This window comes from Cricetulus griseus (assembly GCF_003668045.3).
Source record: "Cricetulus griseus strain 17A/GY chromosome 1 unlocalized genomic scaffold, alternate assembly CriGri-PICRH-1.0 chr1_1, whole genome shotgun sequence".
Classification (NCBI taxonomy): Eukaryota; Metazoa; Chordata; class Mammalia; order Rodentia; family Cricetidae; genus Cricetulus; species Cricetulus griseus.
Window position 1 is genome coordinate 191,261,136 of NW_023276807.1, and position 13,765 is coordinate 191,274,900.

Genomic DNA, 13,765 nt, shown 5'->3' on the forward strand with positions numbered 1-13,765 from the left:
GAACTCCTCTAGGGTGGGAAGTCCAGGAGCTGCGGCCCTAGTACCAGGCAAACCCTTAACAGCCCAGCTCTCCATCCTAAGTAGGTAGACCAGGATATTGAGGTTCTCTTTGAGCCTTGATTAGCCAGAGACCTAAAAAGCAACAGTGGGTACATAAGTGGGAATGGCTATTTGCCAATAAAACTTTATTTAAAAAAAGAAACAGGTAGTGGTGGTATTTGGCATCCTAACCACCTCTATCTCCTATACACGCAGATGGAGACAGACTTTCTCGCTCTAGAAACCATCTAAAAATGCAAAATAAGAGCAGGGATTATCAGCCTCCACACTACTAACACTACTGTGAGCTACAGGAAGCTACTGTGAGCTAGGGAAAAGGGTCTGCCCTGTGTGCTGCTCAGCAACATCTCTGGTCTTACCTTTTAAATGCCAGCATCAGTCTTAATTCACAAAAATAAAAAAGTCTCCAAACTTTGTCAGAGAGCTCCAAGAGAGCAAAATGGCCTGCAGCAGAGAAGTTCTCTGATATTTGAGGCCTTCAGTGGTGTCCCTATCTGGTGTTACATAGTCTCACTTTGCACATTTGCAGGCCTAGGTGTTCCTGCCTGGAATACTTCCATATGATAACACACTGCTTCAAGGAATGCCATAGCAGCTCCCTTCTCAGCATTTCCTGCATGCTTCATCTATGTCACTGAAACAGCCCTCCCAAGTGGAGAGCCCCTCACAAACACTACAGCAAAGCTGCTGGGCCCCAGATCACACAGCCAAGGAGACAAATGGAGGATTTTTCTTTCTTTATTAGAGTGGTGTCACCAAAGGGTGCTGTTTCTCAGGAGTTGTCTGCATTGTTTTTTAAGACAGGGTCTCTCATTGTGACCTAAGGCTTACAGATTAGACAAGTCCAGATGGCCAATAAGCCCCAGAGAGTTACCTATGTCTACCCTTCCAGCACTGGGGTTTATAAGCACATGCCAGTATGCAATTTTTGTTGATGGGTTTGTTTGTTTACATGGTTTCTGGAGACTGACTCAGAACTTGGGGTAAACACTTCACTGACCAAACTATCTCCACCACTGTAGACTGAGAATTTCAATGTAGTGACTAGAAAGAAACATATGCTCTTAGTCATTCAGCCATTAGGCCCAGCCATCCTCACACAGACTCACCCTCGCATAGTCAGTACTTTGCATTTGAGGGCTATCTGTCTTCCCAGTATACATTACTTTTTGCCCTATAGGAAGCCAATGCAGAGGCAAGAACTATCCCTCTCTAGGTCTACTCAGATCACTGACTTAAGCAAGCAACTCATTTAGATCTAGTCTTAGATTCTTAGTCAATAAGCCAAGGACAATGTTATCACCAGCCTTGGAATACTGCCATAGACAGGAGAAACAATGCAGATCCAAGGTTTTGACACTGCTTATAATCATATACTGATCCTGGAGCCAATGCTGCCTATCCCTCTAAAGTAGTGGTTCTTAATCTTCCTAATGCTGCCACCATTTAATACAGTTCTTCATGTTGTGGTGATCCCCAATCATAAGATTATTTCATTGCTACTTTGTAGATGTCATTTTGCTACTGTTATGAATTGTAATGTAAATATCTGATATGCAACCCCAAAGGGTTTGCAATACACAGGTTGAGAACCATTGTTCTTAAGGTTCCTACCCTACTGTCCCTCTTTAATTATAGTCTTTACTTTGGGTTCTGAGACTCCCTGAATCCTTCTCTGGCATTCCATTGTACCACTCCTTCCAACCCAAATATCTCAGAGTGACTTTCTTTTGTTCAGAGAGAAGCTGAATTGGGGAATACTTTGTAGAACAGGATGAGTTATAGAAAAACAGTTGGAAACCATTGCTCTTAGTTAGTGTTCCCTAAGTGCCCAGCCTGAACCACAAACATTACCTGGGAAGTTATAGATTAAAGTCATATGCGATACCAATTGGCAATGTCCAAAGATCACTCAGAGAAGCATCTCTCTGCCAAGTATGAGCACCTCTGCTTTTGGGGTACCCTGCTCTGGGAAGGCACATATTGTAAGCTCCTAGGAGGCTGTGGCCTAAGAGCTCCTCCACTACAAATGGGAGCGGCTGTCAAAAAGTCTATGCAAGGCTACCACTGGGAAACACTTTAGTTATGATGACATCTTTGCAAACCAAAACAGCATGTGCTGTAATGGAGCGGGTTTATTCTCCCCTGTTTCATTGCATGATTTCAAAATGGCCACAAGAAAGGAGCTTGTTGTTTAGCCCCTTGACATTGCTTGGGCTACAATGATTGATGAGTCTGGTAGAAATTGCCCATCAATAAGACTATCAGCTTTTGCCTTGCTCTCTTGAAGCTCAAAGCTAGCATGCAAGGGGACAGATTACCCAGGGGAGACCATGGAAATGTATAGGAGAATGATATGCAAGAAAAGCCTGACCTTCAGCATCCCCCCATGATACAAAACAGGATAGAAATAGCTCAGATGCTCCAAGCCAGCAACTTACTTGTAACCAAGTGAGCTCCCTGCATGTCCCATAGAACCAGATCTCCAGTATAGCTTTGATGGAATACCTGAACGAAACAAGCCTAAAGACAAGTTTGGGGTTGTTCCTTATGCAAAAAGATGTAATGAGAAAAATTTCAGAGATGAGGAAAAGCTATTGTTGTGTCACAAGCCAGCTTAGAAATATGACCCAAAAAGAACCTGATGAAGGCATATTCTGTTGTGTGGCTCAGTCACTAAGATCACTGTTCGGAAAACTGCTGACCCACTGAGTCTCTAATATACCTTCCTAATTGCATCAAACATCTTCTACTAGCAAGAGTCAGGAGTGGTGGGACGATGTCACCAAGTCTTATGGCATGCAAGAGGTTGGCTCATCTATCTATCCATGTTAAGTGCAAGTCTGGCTGCATCTGTTCAGACAGGTTTAGATCATCCTGGGAAGTTCTCAGTAGAAAGTTTACCAAGGTATCCACCTTGTCTTTTTTAAAGGAGACCAAAAATTAAGATCTTCCATGGTCTTAGATGTAGGTAAGAAAGATAACTGAGGGCTGGAGGGATGGCTCAGGGGTTAAGAGCACTGGCTGCTCTTCCAGAGGTCCTCAGTTTAATTCCCAGCAACCACATGGTGGCTCACAACCATCTATAACGAGATCTGGTGCCCTCTTCTGGTCTGTAGGAATGCAGGCAGGCAGAATACTGTATACATAATGAATAAATAAATCTTTTAAAAAAAAAGACAACGGAGCAAGCTGAGCTCTGGACTGTAGCTCTGTTTCAACCAAAAGTATTTATCAACATTTGGAACAATGTGTAATATAAAGTGAAAGTCCAAACCATGCCTGCATGTACCAATCTTCATGGTTTGAAAAAGCCCTTCCAAAACCTTCATCCCTAAATTCTCTACCCCGAAAATAGTACAAGAATTGGAGTAGCATTCTGTGCATCTGTGTTCCACATTGTTCCTTTTAGGCAAGTCAACATGATGGGCCACTCTTCCTACATTAAATCCACCCCTCCTCATAATAATGACACCCCCAATTTCCTTGGGGGAAATTATCCTTCTTCTGCTCTCATTTCATGCCCCATGTGAGTGGGGACACTTGACTAGAATTGGCCAACTGTGTCAGTCTCTTCTTCATTAAAACATACCAAGGTCTAGGTGGTGAGGCACCAGGAGTCAATCCAATATGATACAGGTCTGCCCTGAGATATTATTAGAACAGCTAAAAGGTATTCAGTCACTTGTTCATGAAGTGCAAGATGCCAGCTTGGAGATAGCATCAGCCCATAGCCACTTCAGTGTGAAAACTGGACCAAAACAAACCTGAATCTAGCCAAAAGATGAGGCAAACCTGGGGATGGAGAAAGAAGGAAGTCTGATGGTGTCATATGGGCTCCTGAACTTTCTAGTTACGTAAACTGTGAAGTTCTAGCTCTTCTCCTTTTGAAATTAAGCCAATTTAAGTTGAGTACTTGTCACTCGAAGCCAAGAGTCTCAGCTAACAGGGCAAGTTCATGCATCTTAATTGAGTTTAGGGATGTCATCTGAGAGTCCATGTGTTCTGTGTACACTGCCTGCAGAGAGATGAGCTTTGAAGGCTGGCAGTGAGCACCAAGCTCACAGGCCCATCTGGCTCCCCACTCTTCTTTTCACTGCTTTCCAGCTGCACCCCTTTCTATGGAGCTCATCTTTTTCCAGCTTAGACATCCCAAATGACAAACTATTGGAAGGCATCTCTCTCCATGCTAATACCTGTGTTTAACTTTTTTTCATTGTTGGTTTAAAAAAATGATCATGATGCGATAGCAAATGAATGTTGGCAAATTACCAAGTGACAGGCGTAAAATTTTATGAAATGCACATTCCAGAGGAATGTGGAAATAAGCCATCCACTGTAGTCCAGTTTGGCAGAACTATTACAAAAATATAAGTTTGGCATATATTGTAATTCATTTAAAGATGCTTAAAAACCCATCCATCAACCATGTACAGAAGGTCAAAGAAACATATGAATCCCAAATTAACAGTAACTGGGGTACAAGCAGAGGCCTGAAAACAAGCTCTGGCTATCATAGAGGAAGCACATGTGACAAGAATGGTGGTCAGCTTGTTTGGAAGACAGAATATCTATAATCTCACTTAAAAATAAATAATTATCACCCATTAGCAGTGAGTAAAGCAGGGAGTTGTCCTGGAATGACCATCTCAATTTTGTTCCTTGAAGAGGATTTGGGCTAGTAAGAATGTTTTCTAAGAGTCTGTATTTTATTTTTGACTGCAAGGACCATGACACTAAAAGGAACAAGAGAGTATAATTGCTTGCTAGTGCCCAGCTGGTACCAAGACCCACTCTACCCTGTCATAAACTTTGAGGGTTCCACTGACTTCTCTCCAACCCCAAGACTGAAACTTGGTGGGACAGATTACTCAGTCCTTGGGCTAGAGTGGGTGGCTCAAGGATGGGCAAATGCCCCACCCAACTCATCCATAACATATGATATGTGAATGCCAACACAGAAATGGGCCCCTTTCCTCCAGGATCCTGAGCAGAACATAATGATGAATGTAGAGAAATGGCTTCTTTCCCTGAGGCCACCTTGTAGAGTGAAGCAAAGAGAGCAATACAAAGGGGGGGAGGTGTGTGAGAGATGGAGAGATAGAGATAGAGAAATGGAGGAGGCAAAGGCCTGAGCTCCAGCTGTGCTTGCATGCAGAACCACTCCTGCCTGGACTTTGGGGGAACATTAGCCAATAAATATTCTTTTCAGCTTCAGCCAGTTGGAGCTGGGCTTTTGCCACTTGGAATGGAACTCAGTTTCACTGACATACCCATCGTATTTACAGCATGGCCAGGACCATAAAAGAAGTTGGATAAAGCAGAAGGACGACACAGTTCTTACTTCAAAGGAGGTCACAGTCTGAGTTCAGTGCCATGATGGTTCACTAGGCACCTACTCAGTTCTGGGCCAAGCAAGGTACCAGTGACTTCATGGCGAATGTGAGACTGCCCTCCCTCTACAGGTATTCCCTGTTGTCAGCAGGGAACTGTCCTGTCCTGACAGTTTGAAGAGGTGAGATTTGAGGTTATCTGGAAGTAGAAAGACACCATTTTGCTTTTAAAGAAGAGCAAAGCCCAAGGAAAGAACAAAGGCTCGGGCAATGTGGATGTAATGCTTTATTTTTAGTACGGTAGAAGCTGTTGAGTGAGAGATCACAAAATGGCCACTCTTACTTGATGTCCTTTAGACCCCTGGTTCTATGTACCACTGTTTTTTTAACACTTTAGGACACCAACATGATGTTTCTAAGAAGATGCACAAATGCAGCAGCCCCAGCTTCCCCAGCTGTAAAGAGGAAAGGGTCATTCCCATGTTGAAGAATCCTTGGGATAAAAAATTGCTAGGTGTACAACTCACTTCTCTCCTTTTAACTATGGGATCTTTGAGTTTTAGCTGGACTTCTGGCTACTAAAGAAATGACTACATTTCCCAGCTTCCCTTGCAGCTGTGTGTGAACATCTGGTTAAATTCTGGTGAGTGAAATGCAAGCAGATAGATTCCACAGAACTTTGTCTTCATTTTCATATCCTAGAACAAAGTGCCCAGGGTCATGTTGAGTAGTCATTTGCATCAGAAGGTAGAAGTCATATGCACAGGCAGTCTCAGCTCATGAAAGGTCAGATAGCATCTCACTGGCTTTCCATGGTAGCTACTTGACTCTGCGATGGAACAAAAACAGCCATGCACTGCACATGTCCAAGGACATTTTAGTTACAAGGGCAGGTGCTGAGATGAGGTTATCATTTACTGATCCCTTTTCTAGGACCAAAGGGCAGCATGTGAAGGGACCCCAAGCCCCTGATGATATCCCACCACCTACCCATTCATCATCCTGATGTGGACTGCCATCCAGCTACCAGATTTATTTTACACAAGAGGAAAGACATTTCATGATTAGGCTAGAATTTCTGTCGTTCTAGGCAAAACTTAATACTAACTAGAATCACTAAGAAATACTATAGCTTTGTAATGTAACATATTATTTTATAACAGAATATATTTATCTCATGATATATTTGTTTAGCATAAGTATCAGAAACTGATAGCTATTAAAGGAACAAGGGTTTTACTTATAATAATTAGATAGCTGTGTTTATCCAAAAAGAAATTTAACGCCCCCCCCAAGTAGGAAACTCAAAGACCAGCAGGCCCACCAAGCCTGCTGGGAAGAAAGAGGTATGAGCTGCAGGCTAAAGGGGCAATTTAACTCTTTCCAACCTAAGTGGTTCTTGTCCTTCTAGTTAAAGTCTATATGTCAACCATCTCTCGGCACACTCTGCCCTCTGTTAGATGGGGCTGGCATGCTTTCCCAGTCAGAGCCATGCTCTGAGGAAAGAGGAGTGCTAAGCTTTCTTAAACATCATAAAGAAGATGTGACTGCAGAGGCTCACTGGGTTTGAGCTCCCAGGCTTGGCCGTAAGTCACCCTCTGGCAACCAAAACCACATGAAGCACGGTGTTGAAAACTTGCTAAATCATTTGTCACTCAGAGGCTTTTAAAATAAAATACTCTCAGAAATAGTCATTTGATTTCAGACCCTGCACCCCAGGCTGTGCTGGGCAGGGTATAAATACTTGCTGTGTAGGCATATTCCACACTGCTGCTGTGAAGTCTCTTATTCAAGGCATTCCTCTTCAATCCCACATTTCTTCATGAGGCTCAAATAAAATCCTAGCATCCAGAGAGGAGCAGGAATCTCAGGACAATATTGCAGGGCCTCAGCTTTCTGGTTCTGGAATTAGGTAGGCACCCTTGACTTTTACTCTGTGATATTCATTCACTGAGCTTCTACTTTGTATTAAGAGCATCCAGTCTCTTGTGACTGCATGGGCTGAAATCCGGTCTCACTGCATACTAAGTGTAGGGCTTGGGAAAAAGGCACTCTCTCCTGGCTGAAAAATAGGTTCCATGAAGAATTAAAATTCATTCATTCACTATGAAGAAAAGTTTAGCACCTGCTCAGGGCCAGATTCCATTTGATATAAGAAGAACAAATTAGGCAGGTATCCTGCACGCATTAGAGGTAGAAATTACTCAGTTACCATTTCTGTTACTGTGTGTGTGTGTGTGTGTGTGTGTGTGTGTGTGTGTGTGTTGGAGCATATGTTACATACTAGAAATCCAAAGGAAAACAAAGAAGTCCCCATTCCCATGGCGCTTGCATATTGTGGGAAAGGAGACAATACAATATATGAGTATATAATAATCAAGACTTGTTTCCATGGTCACCACTGCCACAAAACAAGGATTCTGGGTCACATAACGGGGAGTAATTGGTGATGGAATGGTCAACTGGTCAGGGAAGGGAAGGTGACTTGAATCACTATGTAAGACCTTGGGAGCACACTCTAAACTGTGGGCTTGACCAATGCCAACGCTCTGAGGTGAGAAGAGGTTGGCATGTCAGATGGAAGGCTAACTAGTAACAGGGGGAGGGTTGAAGAGATGGGTCTGCCCCAGTCTATCAGACCTGGTAAGTCATTCCAATTTTACTGAAATAAAATGAAATTCCATTTGGAATCATTGATGTGACTTTCATTTTAAAGCTTGGTCCTTTAGAAGGAAGGGAGGGAAGGCAGCTATGCTCACCACTTGTAATAGCTAGAACCTGGAAGCAACCTAGATGCCCCTCAACTGAAGAGTTGGTACAGAAAATGTGGTACATTTACACAATGGAGTACTACTCAGCAGAAAAAAACAATGGAATCTTGAAATTTGCAGGCAAATGGATGGAACTAGAAGAAACCATCCTGAGCAAGGTAACCCAGTCACAAAAAAACAAACATGGTATGCACTTACTCATATATGGATTTTACACATAGAGCAAAGGATTACCAGCCTACAATCCACACCATTAGAGAAGCTAGAGACATACCTGGTCCCCTTCAACAGGGGACAAGATCGCTTGAGCAAATTGGGAGCATTGGGGGGAGGGGAGAAGGAGCTAGGATAATGAGAAGGGGAGAAGAGGAGGGATAAGGAGGACATAAGGGAGCAGGAAGTTTGTGTAGGGGGAAGAATAGAGGAGAGCAAAATAAGAGATACCATCAGAGAGGGAGCCAGTATAGGTTTAAAGAGAAATCAGGCGCTAGGTAAGTGTCCAGAGTTCTACAAGGATGACAACAACTAACCATCTAAGAGACAGTGGAGAGGCTACCTTAAATGCCCTCCCCTGATAATGAAATTGATGACTAACTTATATGCCATCCTTGAGCCTTCATCCAGCAGCTGATGGAAGTAGAAGCAGACACCCACAGCTAAACACTGATCTGACCTGGAATCCAGTTGCAGAGAAGGAGTGATGAGCAAAGGGGTCAAGACCAGGCTGGTGAAACCTTCAGAAAGAGCTGACCTGAAAAAGGGGGAGCTCTTAGCCCCCAGACTGATAGCTGGGAAACCAGCATGGAACTGATCCAGACCCCATGAGTGTGGATGTCAGTGTAGAGGCCTCAGAAATCTATGGGGCCTCTTATAGTAGATCAGTACTTATCCCTAGCATAGGAATGGACTTTGGGAGCCCATTTCACATAGAGGGATACTCCCTCAGCCTAAACCCACAGAGGTGAACCTAGGTCCTATCCCAAAGGATACGACAGACTCTAAAGACCCCCTATGGAAGGCCTCACTCTTCCTGGGGAGCAGAAATGGTATGGGATAAGTAGGGTGTTAGTGGGGGGCAAGGGAGGAGGGGAGGGAGAGGGAACTGGGATTGACAAGTAAAACAATCTTGTTTCTAATTTAAATAAAAAAAATGGAGGGAGGGAGAGCATAAGTGGAATTCCCAGGTCCCTGCTGGGGATGACACAGCAGGAGCTGGTGGGAGAAAGTGAGAAGGAGGGTAAGAGACAGTGATAGGAGGAGAGGAGAGTGAGGAAGTGATGGTAGGTCAGAGGTTTTTCAGGAGGAGGGTGTGAAGATACACTTCCCAGCAGGCAATGGCTGTGGGTCTAGCGCCCTGTCTGGGGCTTTAGAGACTCACCCCTGGTTGGGACATGAAGCCACAGGAGAGATGAGGTCACTTGGTGATTAGTGGAATAACAGACAGCAGCCTGGAAATTTTCCTTCCGGCCCTTCCCTCTCTACTGTTTTATCACTATCTGGCGAGTTTCACTCTTGGTGATGGTTTCCCTCCTTGGGCCCTTCTAGTCTGTTTCTTTTTAAAGGTGACTGCTTTTGGTGGTTTTTTTTTTTTTTTTTTTTCATTTTTCTCTGGACTAATTTTATTGCTCCTAGCCTTCTCTTCGGCTGCCTTGGCAGGAAGATGCTGTATATTAAAATAGTTATTATTTTATTTTATAGCTCAGTCGAATCCATATTCAGCTCATTACAAGTGTGCAGGCCCCTCTGGCCAAGTACATTTTGCCATGATGGACTCTTACCAGTGGAGAGCTGTTCTTTGTCTTCCAGGTGAAGAACTGCACATGGGCACAACTGCCCTGTAGAGTGGGCCAGTGCAGTGGCGCTGTTGTACTCCTCCAACTAGGCCCCAAAGCAGGGCTCCGTGTGGTGGGAAGGCAGTGAGTGAGTGAGGTGTTACATAGCAACCTGCAGTCAGCCGGCATCCCAGAATGAAAATGTTTGACTCTGTTGCCAGCTCAGCGCTTCTTGTAACTGTGTCCATTGAAGATGGTGGCAATATCTCTCATGTAGCCAGGCTGGCCTTGACCTCTCAGAAATCTACCTGCCTCTGCCTCCTGAGAGCTGGGGTTAAAAGTGTGCTTCACCATTCCTGGCTTCTGACCTCTCTCTATCTTGTGTACTACCTCTCCTTTCAAACTACAAATTCTCTATTCCAGGTCCCTCTGTTTCCCACTATCTCACTGCTCTTGCATGGGCCCTTCTTCTGAGGTCTGTTTTCTGAGATTTTTTTTCAAAAGCCTTCCTGTCTTTTTACCTCTCCTGATTAGTCTCAAATAATCTAGAGAAGTCTCATCAAAATCATGTTAGTTTGTGACAAAACTCTGCCTGTCCCTTGAAATGACTCCCTTTACTGCTCACTTTACCGGGGCCACTGGCATCTGGTGCCTTTTGGAACTGGCTTGTCCTTAACTCACTCAAGTTGACCATTCTGTCTTTGCTCACTATATTCTTGTTGGATGGCAAAAACATACACCTTCACCCCAGGGCCTTTGCATGTACTGCTTTTAATTGCCAAGAATGTTCTTTTCCAGACAACAACAAGGCTTGCCTCTGACTCCTTCAGATTCTTATGTACACATGACATTGTTGCTAGGCCTTCTTTGAATTCCAGGGAAATTGGGACTTTCCCACAGCCACGTCATCGGCTGGCTCTGTTTCTAACAACACAGAAGTATTTATCACCAACAAGCATTACCAAGTCTTATCTTTTTAAAATTCCCTGTTCCCCAAGGCTACAATGGGAACTGCTGAGGGGCAGGAGCTATCATCTGTTTTCCTCAGTGAGGATCTTTAGTGATTCCCCTGAGGCTCAACACATAGGGGAGCCTCAGTCAACACTGACTCACAGTAGTGAAAGAAGGAAGAGACTCTCTTTAAAAGTTGACTGTTAGCCAGGCACACCTCTCACATGCCTTTAATCCCAGCACACGGGAGGCAGAGGCAGGTGGATCTATGTGAGTTGAAGGCCAGCCTGGTCTACAGAGTGAGTTCCAGGACAGCCTCCAAAGCCACAGAGAAACCCGTCCTCGAAAATAAAAAACAACAACAAAAAAGTTGACTGTTTAGCCAGGTGTGATGGCGCACACCGTACACCTTTAATACCAGCTCTCAGGAGGCAGAGGCAGGTAAATTTCTGTGAGTTCAAGGACAGCCTGAGCTATACAGAGAGTCCCAGGTCATCACATAGGGAGACCCTGTGCCAAATAAAAAAACAAACAAACAAACAAATAAGTAAATAAATGAATAGATAACATTATCTATTTTATAGGACATATAGGGCACACATCTTAATCCCAGCATTCTGGAGCCTGAGGTAGGAAGAGAGGGATTTCAAGCTCAGAATGGACTGCACATGCTAAGACTCCATCTTTAAGAAGATGGAAATCAAAAACCTCCCAGGCTGTGTGTTAGTCTCGATGTGCCAAGTTATGCCGATGGTCCCATCTTTAGGCTTTCAGTGGTTTTACACAGTCCACACAAGTCCTCATTCAGCCCTGTCTGCCTGGGGCCTTTTTGGTGTGGTCACTTTGGCTCCATCTCAAGGGTCCAACAGTCAGGAAAGCAGGCAGGAGACAGCAAGGTAAACCACTTACAGATACTTAAGCTTCTCCCATTATCTCTGTACATAGCTTACTGGCTGGAGCAAGACTGATTTCAGGAAAAGCAAAGGAGGAGGCATGTGCCCCACAATGACACTGGTGAAGGGCCTAAATGACCAACTGTCTAGCCAGGCTTTGCTTCCCTCATTCCTTGTAGCCTTGCTAGTTCTTCCTGCTTCCTTGTTGCCTAACACTCTTCCAACACAATGCTTTCTCTAGACAACACACATACACAGCCCTCAAGAGCCAGTGCTCACAAAGTCAGAGGTCTCACTTGGCAACTGGCACCCCAGAGTTGGGAGGGGGTGATGGTTCAGCTGGTGAAGGCCAATTGGGAGAGGCCACAGAGCATTCAGTTGTATTGGGCAGCCGTAGCACATGGTATCTCGCCCATTGGCTAGAATGTGACACTGCTGACCTCTGTGTGACATCAGAAGCATCAGGAGGGAGGTGCACGCCTTAGGTTTTCTATGGTTTTGTTGTTGTTTGTTTGTTTGTTTGTTTGTTTGAGACAGAGCTGTGTAACAGCTCTGTAACAGCTCTGGCTGTCCTGGAACTAGCTCTGTAGACAAGGTTGACTTTGAACTCACAGAGATCCTCCTGCCTTTGCCTCCTGAGTGCTAAGATTAAAGGCCTGTGCCACTACCACCCGGCTGCTTTCTCTATCTTAAGAAAAAAAAAATTGTTTTAATGTAAAAAGCCTGTGATAGCTAACCAGGCTATGTGGTTAGCAGAAATTCCCTATGTTCCCTAATTTCTGACTACTGTTCTCAACAGGGATGCTGTTATGTCAGTAATTTTATGAATAACCAAATATCCATTCATCATTTTGTTACCAAACCAGGTTACGAACGAAAGTCCATAAAGGAACCAAAGTCTACAGGGTTGACCGTAGTCTCTCTCCCCCTCTGCTCTGTGTGTATGTGTGTGTGTGTGTGTGTGTGTGTGTGTGTGTGTGTGTGTGTGTGTGTGTATGAAGTAATATGGGAACAGGAGAGGGGAGCTGAAGAGGGGGCTCTTGAATGTGTTGGAGCTATCGTCTGTCATTACAGGAAGCTGCAGATGCAATCCCTTTGAGGATGGTGACACAGAAAGATTACAGTAAAGCCATCCATCACCTGTGGTCCAGGAGGCAGACAGAGTGTTACTGACCCAAGGGCACTATGGATGGTGCTCATGGAGGGACCACTGCTTCCCATCCTTTTAGAGTGATAAATGTGGGGTGGGTTTTCCATTTCCCTCAACTTTTAATCTCCTCTCCTCTAGACCATTCCAGGAAGTTCCAGGGAATATGACTGGGACGATAAGCTGACAGTAGCTTCTGGACTCACTTCCAGGAAATATCACCCACACCTCAAATTCATTCCCTTGTCATGAGAGATGCTGCCCTTGTCTCTGAACAGAGCAAGCAGCAGTCTCTCTCTCAACTCACCAGGTTAAACAGACACTTGCATAGGCCATATTTGGCAGCAACAGCGGATTAAGAATTCCTCCATGAATATCTTGGACTACATCTAAAGAAGGAATTTGCCTTCATTTCCATAGCATGATGAAGTTTGGTGGCTGAAAAATCTGCAGAAGCTGGGTCCCTGTGCAGAGCGGAAGGGACGGAGCACAGAGTGCTCTGCCAATGGGAGGGGGAAATCCAAGGAGGGCAAGATAAGAGCCAGACGTGTGTGGAAATATTTCTCTTTGAGGATATTCTTTGTACCAATTACTCTTCAAAGATATCACGTTAGCATTTTTGGCACAACTTGACAATTAAATTAGATGAATGGTTTTCGATGTTTTTGCATCTGCCGTGCCTGAACCTCTCCTTAAGCTAACATTTTCAGCCCGTCACACACATTTTTTAAACTTTGGCAAATCATATAAACACTGATTTCAATTAGGCAAAGAATTTAAAAACATTTCACCATTCATCTTTTTCAAAAATGACATGACAAGTAATTAATTGGGTTTG